Source organism: Solanum dulcamara, chromosome 12 (genome assembly GCF_947179165.1).
Source record: "Solanum dulcamara chromosome 12, daSolDulc1.2, whole genome shotgun sequence".
In the NCBI taxonomy this organism is placed as follows: Eukaryota; Viridiplantae; Streptophyta; class Magnoliopsida; order Solanales; family Solanaceae; genus Solanum; species Solanum dulcamara.
The window spans coordinates 28,059,978-28,069,399 of record NC_077248.1 but is presented as its reverse complement, the minus strand read 5'-3'; the positions used below and the strand labels follow the sequence as shown (position 1 = coordinate 28,069,399).

General features: G+C 37.8%; 1 pseudogene; it reads left to right on the top strand.

Moving 5' to 3' along the window:
- The first annotated feature begins 7,151 nt into the window (after positions 1-7,151).
- On the top strand, positions 7,152-7,273 carry LOC129877937 (5S ribosomal RNA; annotated as a pseudogene).
- The last annotated feature ends 2,149 nt before the right edge of the window (positions 7,274-9,422 follow it).

Sequence of the window (9,422 nt, the reverse complement as noted above, 5' to 3'; positions counted from 1 at the left end):
ACAAGAAATACCAATAATGCCTCACAGGACCAACATATATATTCATCTCACATCACAGCTACACAGGGCTTTCAATATAACCTCATATCGCAGCCACACAGGGCTTTTAATATCAATAATAGTATAAAAATAATAGACTTACCTCGTATGTCCAACTTCGAATTGCATTTATTACACTTTCCTGACTACTTTTCTTTCAGTTTTCAACTTCATATTTCAATCATACTTCAATACCCTACCTGGTACATATATTTCATGCCTTGGCTTACCTGCGTACTTGGTAACTTCCAATATCATCAGTCACTTTCTTCTATCAATGTTGTCCTTCTACTGAAATCAGAGGTTAGTATAAGTAATTTCACTTCCTATGAATCGGCTCTATTGCACGATCTTTAGATATGAAAGAAGAGTAACATCTTAAATGTCATGTAGCCTCCTGTTTATAGATGTGGTGCGCAACACACCGATAAACAAGACTCTACTAGACATGGTCTGCAGACAACCCAAGGACGAACTGCTCTGATACCACTTCTGTCATGACCCAACCCATGGGCTATGACTGGGGTCTGACCCGGACCCCCGTATACGTAACTTTCAAATATAACCAAATTGAACTATGGGTAATGTGATAAAATCCCCAAAAACCTAAATGGGTTAAAACTTTTTTATGTTCATGTAGCCTCCTTCATTCATATCGTATCATGGAAGAGGATGCAAACTGACAAGGCTGCCATAACGTAAAAACATTTACAATGTGCCGTATAGGCACAGCCAAAATAAACTCATGAACAACCCACAGATACATGTCTACAGACCTCTAAGAATAGTACGGTAACATATGATGGGATAGGGCCCCCGTTGTACCCCTGAATAAACAAATACATATATACACCGGAGGACCAGTACAAAAAAAACTAGTCTCCGGAATAGTGGAGCACCTCTAATCATAGGTGAGCGGAAATCTTGAGCTGGCGGATCTCTGAAATGAACATCTGTACCTGCGGGCATGAAACGCAGCCCCCCGAAGAAAGGGAAGTCAGTATGATACATGTACTGAGTATATAAGCATAACATAACTGAGATAATAACTGAAATAGGGATGCAGGAAACTAAGTATAGCATTTAATAGGGTACTGTACTTGCACCTCACAAAATAAAGTCCTATATACTATTATCACATACCGTATCCGGCCCGCTCGGGGACTCGGTGTTACAAAAACATCATCTATCGTGATAGGCATATATATACTATTAGCACTGTAGAACATACAGCCTTATCCATATATATAGAAAGCACATGCCGAGGAACGATGGCCCGATCCACATATCATGTAATAATGCTGAGGAACGACGGCTCGATCTATATATTGCATGATAATGCCGAGGTACGACAGCTCGATCCATATATCGCATGATAATACCGAGGTATGATGGCCTGATCCGTATCTCATATACTAGTGCCGAGGAACGACGGCCCGATCTGTAGACATGCATATCATATAATAATGCCGAGGAATGATGGACCGATCCACATATCAAACAACAATGAATATACATGCATGTAAGACTTGGTAATACATCATACATCCCCCAACCATTATCATACATATGCCTAAGAAACCCCAGATTTAGGAATTTACACACCCAATCACTATTCAGCCTATAGAAGGCTCGAGGGTTGTAGTTTAACTACTACAAGACCCTTAGCATTTAGGAGTGAACTCGAGTCATAATTATACGCAGGAATTACAACTGGAACTACCTTTACACTCATATCATACCTCAATTCACTTATATTTAAGACATTCCAAAGGGAAGAAGAGACATGTTTTACACATACCACCTTTCATCATATAGAAGCCTTAAAAGGCAACAACTCAATTACTACGGGAGTTCTAATATCACGAAGTCAATGAAACTCATGGCTCATGCTTGGAATTTATGAATGAAATTACCCCAAGCTCAAATACATATCATTCATTACTAACGTCTAAGACATGCCAAAAAAAAAGAGAAGAATAGCTTTACATACTTATGCCAAAAGAAAGCTTCACATACCTCGTATGGACTTCTCCTAATCACGTCTACGTCGTCTTTCTCCGACCCTATTTAACATGGAAGAAATGCGAGTATCAACAACCTTAACTTTTCAGTGCCCTCAGTTGCACCTTAGCATTCATGGAACCTATTTCCTTATTCATCTCCTCGACTAGTTCTTTAATTAGTTAAGGCGTTAACGAAAATTGGGCAGCACCTTCCCTATAATGTGCCCTATCCAAATTTCCAATTTCACTCCCAATACCTATAGCCAACCAACAACAACAACCTGCAGCATATTTTTAATCAGTTCACATCAACAATATACAACATAAGCTCTAAATGACTCGCTCGGAGCTACGATATCATAATAGGGTGTCTAGGCTTTATTTATAACACCTTTAATTATACGAAACAAGGGGTCATATGGATGAAACCAGAAGCACCCCTACCCCTTTTAGAATATATTTAGGCCCTGCAACAAAACACCACACTCCTGCAGCAGCACCTCATAAGAACAACACTTTATTTCGATGACAATTCACCTCTAGCGACTACAATTTAGTTTGTTTCAAACGTCAAGCATTCCTATGATATTTCCACATTTACATACACCTATAGGGAGTGTAAAATGCTCCATAACAAAACCATAAATCTCAAATTGAAAGAATAAAACTTACCTTACCCGAAATTGGCCAAAACTACCAAATTGCAACTCAGAAACTTTTCAAACTTGCTGAAATCGCGCGGACTGCTTGTTTTCCATTTGGTGCTGGCCCAAGCCATAATTTTTCATTATTAACACCTTCATATCATTTAAAATCCCTTACAAAAACGTGGGATAATAGAACCAAGCCATACCTTAACAAACGGCTTCCCAAACCTGCTGAAAATTAACATCGGAAATCCCCTTAATGTGCTGGAAGTTGCGGACTGTTTGTGCCACTTCTCCGCTTCTCCAAATTGGAATTTTTGATATAAAACATCATTAAAAATTGTTCTATACTTAAATAACTAATTCACGAAACTAAAGTCAGGGGCTCACCTTTTGGAGACCAAACCCGTAACCCTCTCTTTTTGGCTTTCTAACTTTTCCTTCAAATTTTTCTTGTTTGTTCCAAGTGTAAAATTAAAGCCATGGTTCCGTAGGCATCCTAAGACACATATATACACCTCCACATATTTAAGGAACACTGTATATACTTATTTTATGGAGCAAAAGTGGAAGCTTATCTTTGTTTTCCTTATTGCCGCCATAATACTCTCTCTTAGTCTTAGGTTTGTTTTTTTCCTTTTTTCACGTTTTTGGATGAAATTTTGGATAAGTAAATGACTAAGAGTCATTTTAACATGTATATATAGGTTGTCTTGGAGGTGACATGTGTCAGCCCCTTAGGGTGACATGTGTCGAGCCATGATTGGCCACCGTATCATGCTGCCAACTAGGGGCTGCCACGTGGCAGTGGGGTCCACCCCCCAAGCAGGTGGGTCACCTACTTGACCCCAAGAAAGTGGTTCACCTGCTTGCTTGAGGTGCTGCCACATGTCGCTTCTTCATTGTCTACCACGTGTCATCTTTTTCCCTTCCTCGTGGGTTCGTAATCTCATATCTTTTTAAGAGTCTATGCACTCCTTGCTACTTAAGCTCGACGTATACTCAAGTAGATTAAGTGTGTAGGAATTCTAAGTTAGTAGCTTATGCAAGCAAGTCAAGTTCCACGATTTGTTAGTTGGCCTCCAACTCCTTTCAAATACTTATAACTATATTTCCAACCTTTACTTTCACGGGGCATCACATTCTCCCTTCCTTAGAGTTATTTGGTAACGTGATAGATAATAGGGATCACATGGAGATTTTCAAGAAGCTTAAGAACAGGTCTCAAGGTACAGAAGTACGGGATGTTAAGATATAACACCTAGATTGATGAATTGCATTGCGGTATTTAAAGTATGCTCTTAATTGTTTCCAATAATCATTGCAAACAAGATTTTGCAATAATTGCATGATTTCAACTTGATTTATAAATTCCCATGCACAAAGCTAGTTTCAATGATTATTTCAATGAGTTAAGATCATGAAGTTCAATGATTTTTAAAGAAAGCTTTATGAATGAACTTGAAATTTATGATTGAATGATGAAAGTTATAAAGATGATTCAAGAAAGATATTATGATGTGACAAGGACAATTCTCACACAAATCATGATTAGATGGTAATAAGGGCAATTCTCACAAATGTTTATGGAATTTTATGAATCACCAAGTTAATGAGCTACTCTAATGATTATTTTTATGATGATGATAAGATGATGTTTTAATTTTTTAATAAATTTTATTGGGATATTGACTAAGCACTGAGAGGACTTTTAGGTGGGGTTTAGTTTGGAAATGTAGTTAGTTACCCAAGGGAATCCTAGTAGCAACCTAAAGTCCCAAACTATGTTGCCACTATAGGTTGCCTTATAGATTAGCTAGTGGATCCACATATAGCTCATGAAGTTACAATGTTCTTACAGATTCTACCTTGAAAAGTAGCCACTCTCTTCTCGATGTGGGAGTTACATCGGATTCCATGTTATAGATTACATGGTCTTAGATATTAGTTAAAGGTCTTATCCCACACAAGTTATATGTATAGATGTAAGTTTTACTATGAAGTTTACTGATGCATTGACCATAAGTTTTCATGTTATTTCAAATGCTTTTCAGCCTTATTAATGCTTCATTATATTGGTCAAGCATCCTATTCTATATTGCTCATGTTTTATTTCTTGTTCATTCATATCTCATATACATAGTACCTTCTCTATACTAATGCATATTTTGCCTACATTGTCTTATAATGTAGGGACGAATGATACTCAGGATCCTCATATTCGTGTCTAGAGTTGATATAGGTTTCTTGAGAGTTGGTGAGTCCTTATTCACCGAGGACATGGCTTTTGCTTTTCTGTTGCTACTTTGAATTTCTTTTATGATTCGGGTGAGCTAGGAGCTTGTTCTAAGCCCCCATCAAGTCTAGTCTTAGAGGCATGTTCAAACGATCAAGTTGATGTAATCCTCTTTGAACATTAAGTTGAGTTTATTTCATTCTTAGACATCTATGTTGAGTTATTTTTTCTGATAGTATATTTAGGTTTATGTACCTTATGAATGTGATGTATGCTAAGAGGCTTGGTTGGGGTCCTTAGGGTTCTCGATCACCATGTCACTACTAGGGTCTAGCTTAGGGTATGAAAAACTTGATATTAGAGCATAAGGTTTAAGAGTAGCCTAGGGAGTCTAACATGTCGTATCGAGTAGAGGTTTTTTCATCGGTGTGAAGTGCTCCACATCTATGAATAGGAGGATATGAGGTGTCTTAGAAATATTTCACTTTTTTCATGATCTATATTGTGCGATAGAGTGGTACTCTAAGTCATTCCCTTCTAATGATTATTCTTTGCGATTTTCAAAAAAGGCCTCCATGAAGATACCCTGTTCAAAGAAATGTTGTTGGAGAGAAGAAACAAACTCTAAATGATCCCCTGAATGACCAAGTGACTAATGATGAGTTCTAAGCGGCTTTTCAAGTGCTTGCTTAAGCTATGATGGCTAAAGTGAATCGTGTGGTAGTAGATCTCATGAACCATAATATGGGTATGCGACGACGAGGGTTCATGACTTCATGAGGATGAATCTTCCAGAGTTTTAGAGATATTAGGTGGATAAGGATCCATAAGAGTTTGTTGAGAGTATCCAAAAAAACATTTAGATAATGGGAGTTATCCTGGATGAGAGGGAAAAGTTGGCTACATATCAATTAAAAGGTGTTGCTAGGATTTGATTTGACCAATAGAAGAGTGAGAGGCCTATAGAACGGGCCCCGTAAATTAAGGATAGTTCAAAGGAGTGTTTCTTGATCATTTCTTCCCATTGGAGTTAACAGAGGCCAAGATACAAGAGTTCATCAACCTTAAAAAAGGGACTATGAGTATGAGGGTGTATGCTTTAAAGTTCACTCACTTGTCAAAATATGCTCCATTCATGGATGCTGACTCGAGGGCTCGTATGACCAAGTTCATATCGAGTGTGATGGATTTGGTTTCTAAGGAATGCAAAAAGTCCATGTTGATTCAAAAAATGGATATCTCTAGGCTCATGACCCATGCAGAACAAATAGAGGATGAAAACCTAAGAGAGTCCAAAAAGGCAAGGACCGATGGTGGTGATTCCTCTCATGGTAGGTCTGGAAGTGGTGGGCGTCCTCATTTATGATGTTACATTTCTTTTTTGCCTTAGATCGTGCGATAGAGCCCAGCCATAGGAAATTAAATTCCTTTTTCTAACCTTTGGTTTCAGCTGAAGAACGACGTCGATAAAAAAAAGTGGTGGATGATATTAGAAGTGACACAATATATAGGTAAGTAATGGTGTGAAAGAGGCATGCTGGATAAGGTAAGAAGATTAAAATATGATTGAAATGTAAAGTTTAAAATTGAAAGAAAAGTAGATAGGAAGGTGTAACAAATGCAGTTTGAGTGGAACACATGAGGTAAGTCAATTATTTTCATACGGTTATTGATATTGAATCCCCTATGCGGCTGTGAGATGAGAAGATGTTGAAAGCCCTGTGTGGCTGTGTTATGAGGGATATAAATATATATATCTATTGGCCCTGTTAGGCATGGTTGCTATCCTCTGCGTGCAGATTTCGAGATAGTATGAAATACAGAGGAAACTCTGCCCAAATTGTTTTCTGAGAATGGAATAAAGATAAGGAAAAGACCGAGACATAAGTTTATAAGATGTCTTGGAAGTTGATACCGATAGGGTAAAATTTATAATGTTGGACTAACACTAAAAGAGGATCTCTCTACATTGTCAGAAAAGGGAGCACCATTTTTACTTGGGGAGTCATATTTCGGAAGAAAACTCTTATCGTAAGGCCAAATGTCCAGCAATTGAGTTCCCCTTTGTTGCAAAGTACAAAACCCTCAACCATTGGTTGGGAACGCTTAAACTTCTAACGAGATCCCATAAAGGATGGATGGATCTCGTGGCCAATAATAAACAGATAGAAGCCACGGTATCTGAGACTGTGTGAGGAACTATTGGTGGAGACCTTAAGGGATGGATGCGATCATACCAGCACTAACGCACTGGATCCCATTAGAACTCCGAAGTTAAGCTTGCTTGGGTGAGAGTAGTACTAGGATGGGTGACCCCCTGGGAAGTGAAAGAGGAAATGAAACACAAGTATTCGTACCTATTTCCTACGTCTACAAGTAATCCTAACCTTTGGAACTCTAATATTGATTGCTTGATGAAAGTATATCTTATTGTAATAGAATAGAAAAACTCTCCATATGGTTTATGTAAGATCTTGAGGAAGGTTTTAGTTAACATTCGAGGACGAATGTTCTAAAGGGGGGATGTTATAACCCGTATTTTGCATATTTGGACATTTTGGGATAATTGTAACAAGTTAAGGATAATGCTATGTTTTGATCTTGTTCGATACATAAGTTTGTTATGAAAATTTTGGATGTGGAAATACTAGAAAAGGTTAAGGCAAAATTGGAATTTCAAAAAAAAAACTTAGTTTCATGAAAACCTATGGACTAAGTGATTGGGCTTGGAAGAATCAAAAAAAAAACAAGAGAGGCCCAAAAAAATACCCAAGCCATATTCATTCATCCATGTGATGAATGAATAAAAAAGGGCACTTAGTCATAAACCTCTAGAACCTTCAAGAGAAATTGAGAAAGGAGAAGAACAAAGGAAAAAAAAGAGGAGTTGAAGGACTAGTAATGAGTCGTAGTACTCGACTTACTTATGTAAGCTACCAACTTGGAAATTTTACATAGTTAAGCTACTTAAGTGCGTAACAAGCTTACGTAGCAAGGATTGCATAGATTCGTAAAAGAAGACGAGATTACAAACCCACGAGAAGAAGAAGAGAGTGACATGTAAAAGCCTATGAGAGAGTGCCACGTGGTATCCCATGAGAGAGTGCCATGTGGAAGCATTTGCAGCAAGGGGGTGGGCCCCCACATGCCATATGGCAGCCCCTAAGTGGAGGACATAGTGTGTTGGCCCTATGAGGGATTGACACGTGCCACCAATGAGGGGTTGACATGTGTCACCCCGTAAGGTGGCCTATATATATATTTTACAACTTATTTCCGTCATCCTTATCCCATAAGTCATCTTCTTCAAGAGAGTTCTAGAAAAGAGAAGAAGAAAAGGAAACCTTGAGCTAGAGAGAGAGCTACGGTTTTAGGGAGAAAAAGGTAAGTTTTCCAATTCCGTTCCGTGAATTAATTATCTAGGTTATAACACAAGGGTATAATGGTTTTATTCATGTAAATTTATGGTTTGTATCAGCACAAAAACGTTAGCAAGCAGTCACAAAGTTGTAGGCGCGCTAAAGGAACATCCGAGGCAAGTTTCAATAAGTTTGACGAGTTTTGCGCAAGGTAAGAGATTCCCTTTCAAATTGGAGTTTTTGATGTTTTATAAGTTATATTAAATGTCTTAAATAAGGTTGGAAGTGTAAAAATTGGATAAGGATGCCTGACGTTAGAAACAAACTAAATTGAAGTAGTTATAGCTAAAACGAAGTCAAGTAGTGGGTTGTCATTGTGATGCTTCGGGTGCAGATGGTTGGGTTTCGTTTTGTAGGTCTTAAAAGTGTTTTAAAAAGGGTTTGTTTTATTCTGGTTGCATCCACATGACCCTCCGTTTGGTATGGTTAAATAATTTGTGAAATAAAGAGTAAAAACTCTATTTTCGTATCGTAGTTTGGAGTTAGTCGTTTGGAGCTTGTATTGTGTAAGGTTGAAGTGATTTACTTGTAAATATTCTGATTGTTTTTGGTGTTGGTATGATTATTGATATTTTGGACGAGTTGAAATATCAGAGATGTTGAAATTATAGGGGACATGCTGCCCGATTTTCGGTAGATTCAGAACTAGTAACAAACTAGTCTAGGGTAATGGATAAGGAAATAACTCCTATTATTACTTGGGTGTAGAGTTGGAAATTGAAAAGTGAAAGTTCATTAACCTTAGTATTACTTTCATGTTAAATAGGTTCAAGAGACGACGAGGGGAACGTGTAAGAGTAATCCGTAAGAGGTATGTGAAGCTTACCCTTTCTTTTCTTTTGGCATGTCTTAGCCTTAAGTGATTGATATATGAAATGTGGGGATAATTCTATTCATAGAACCCCAAGTATGACTCATAAGTGTTATTCACTTCTCGATGGTAGAATTCCTATAATAGTTGAGTTATTGCCTCTCAAGGCTTCTATATGATGGAGAGTAATAAGTATGTGAAGTTATCTCCTTTCTCTTGGCATGTTTTGGCATAAGTACGCAGAGCTACCCTTCTTTCCTCTTT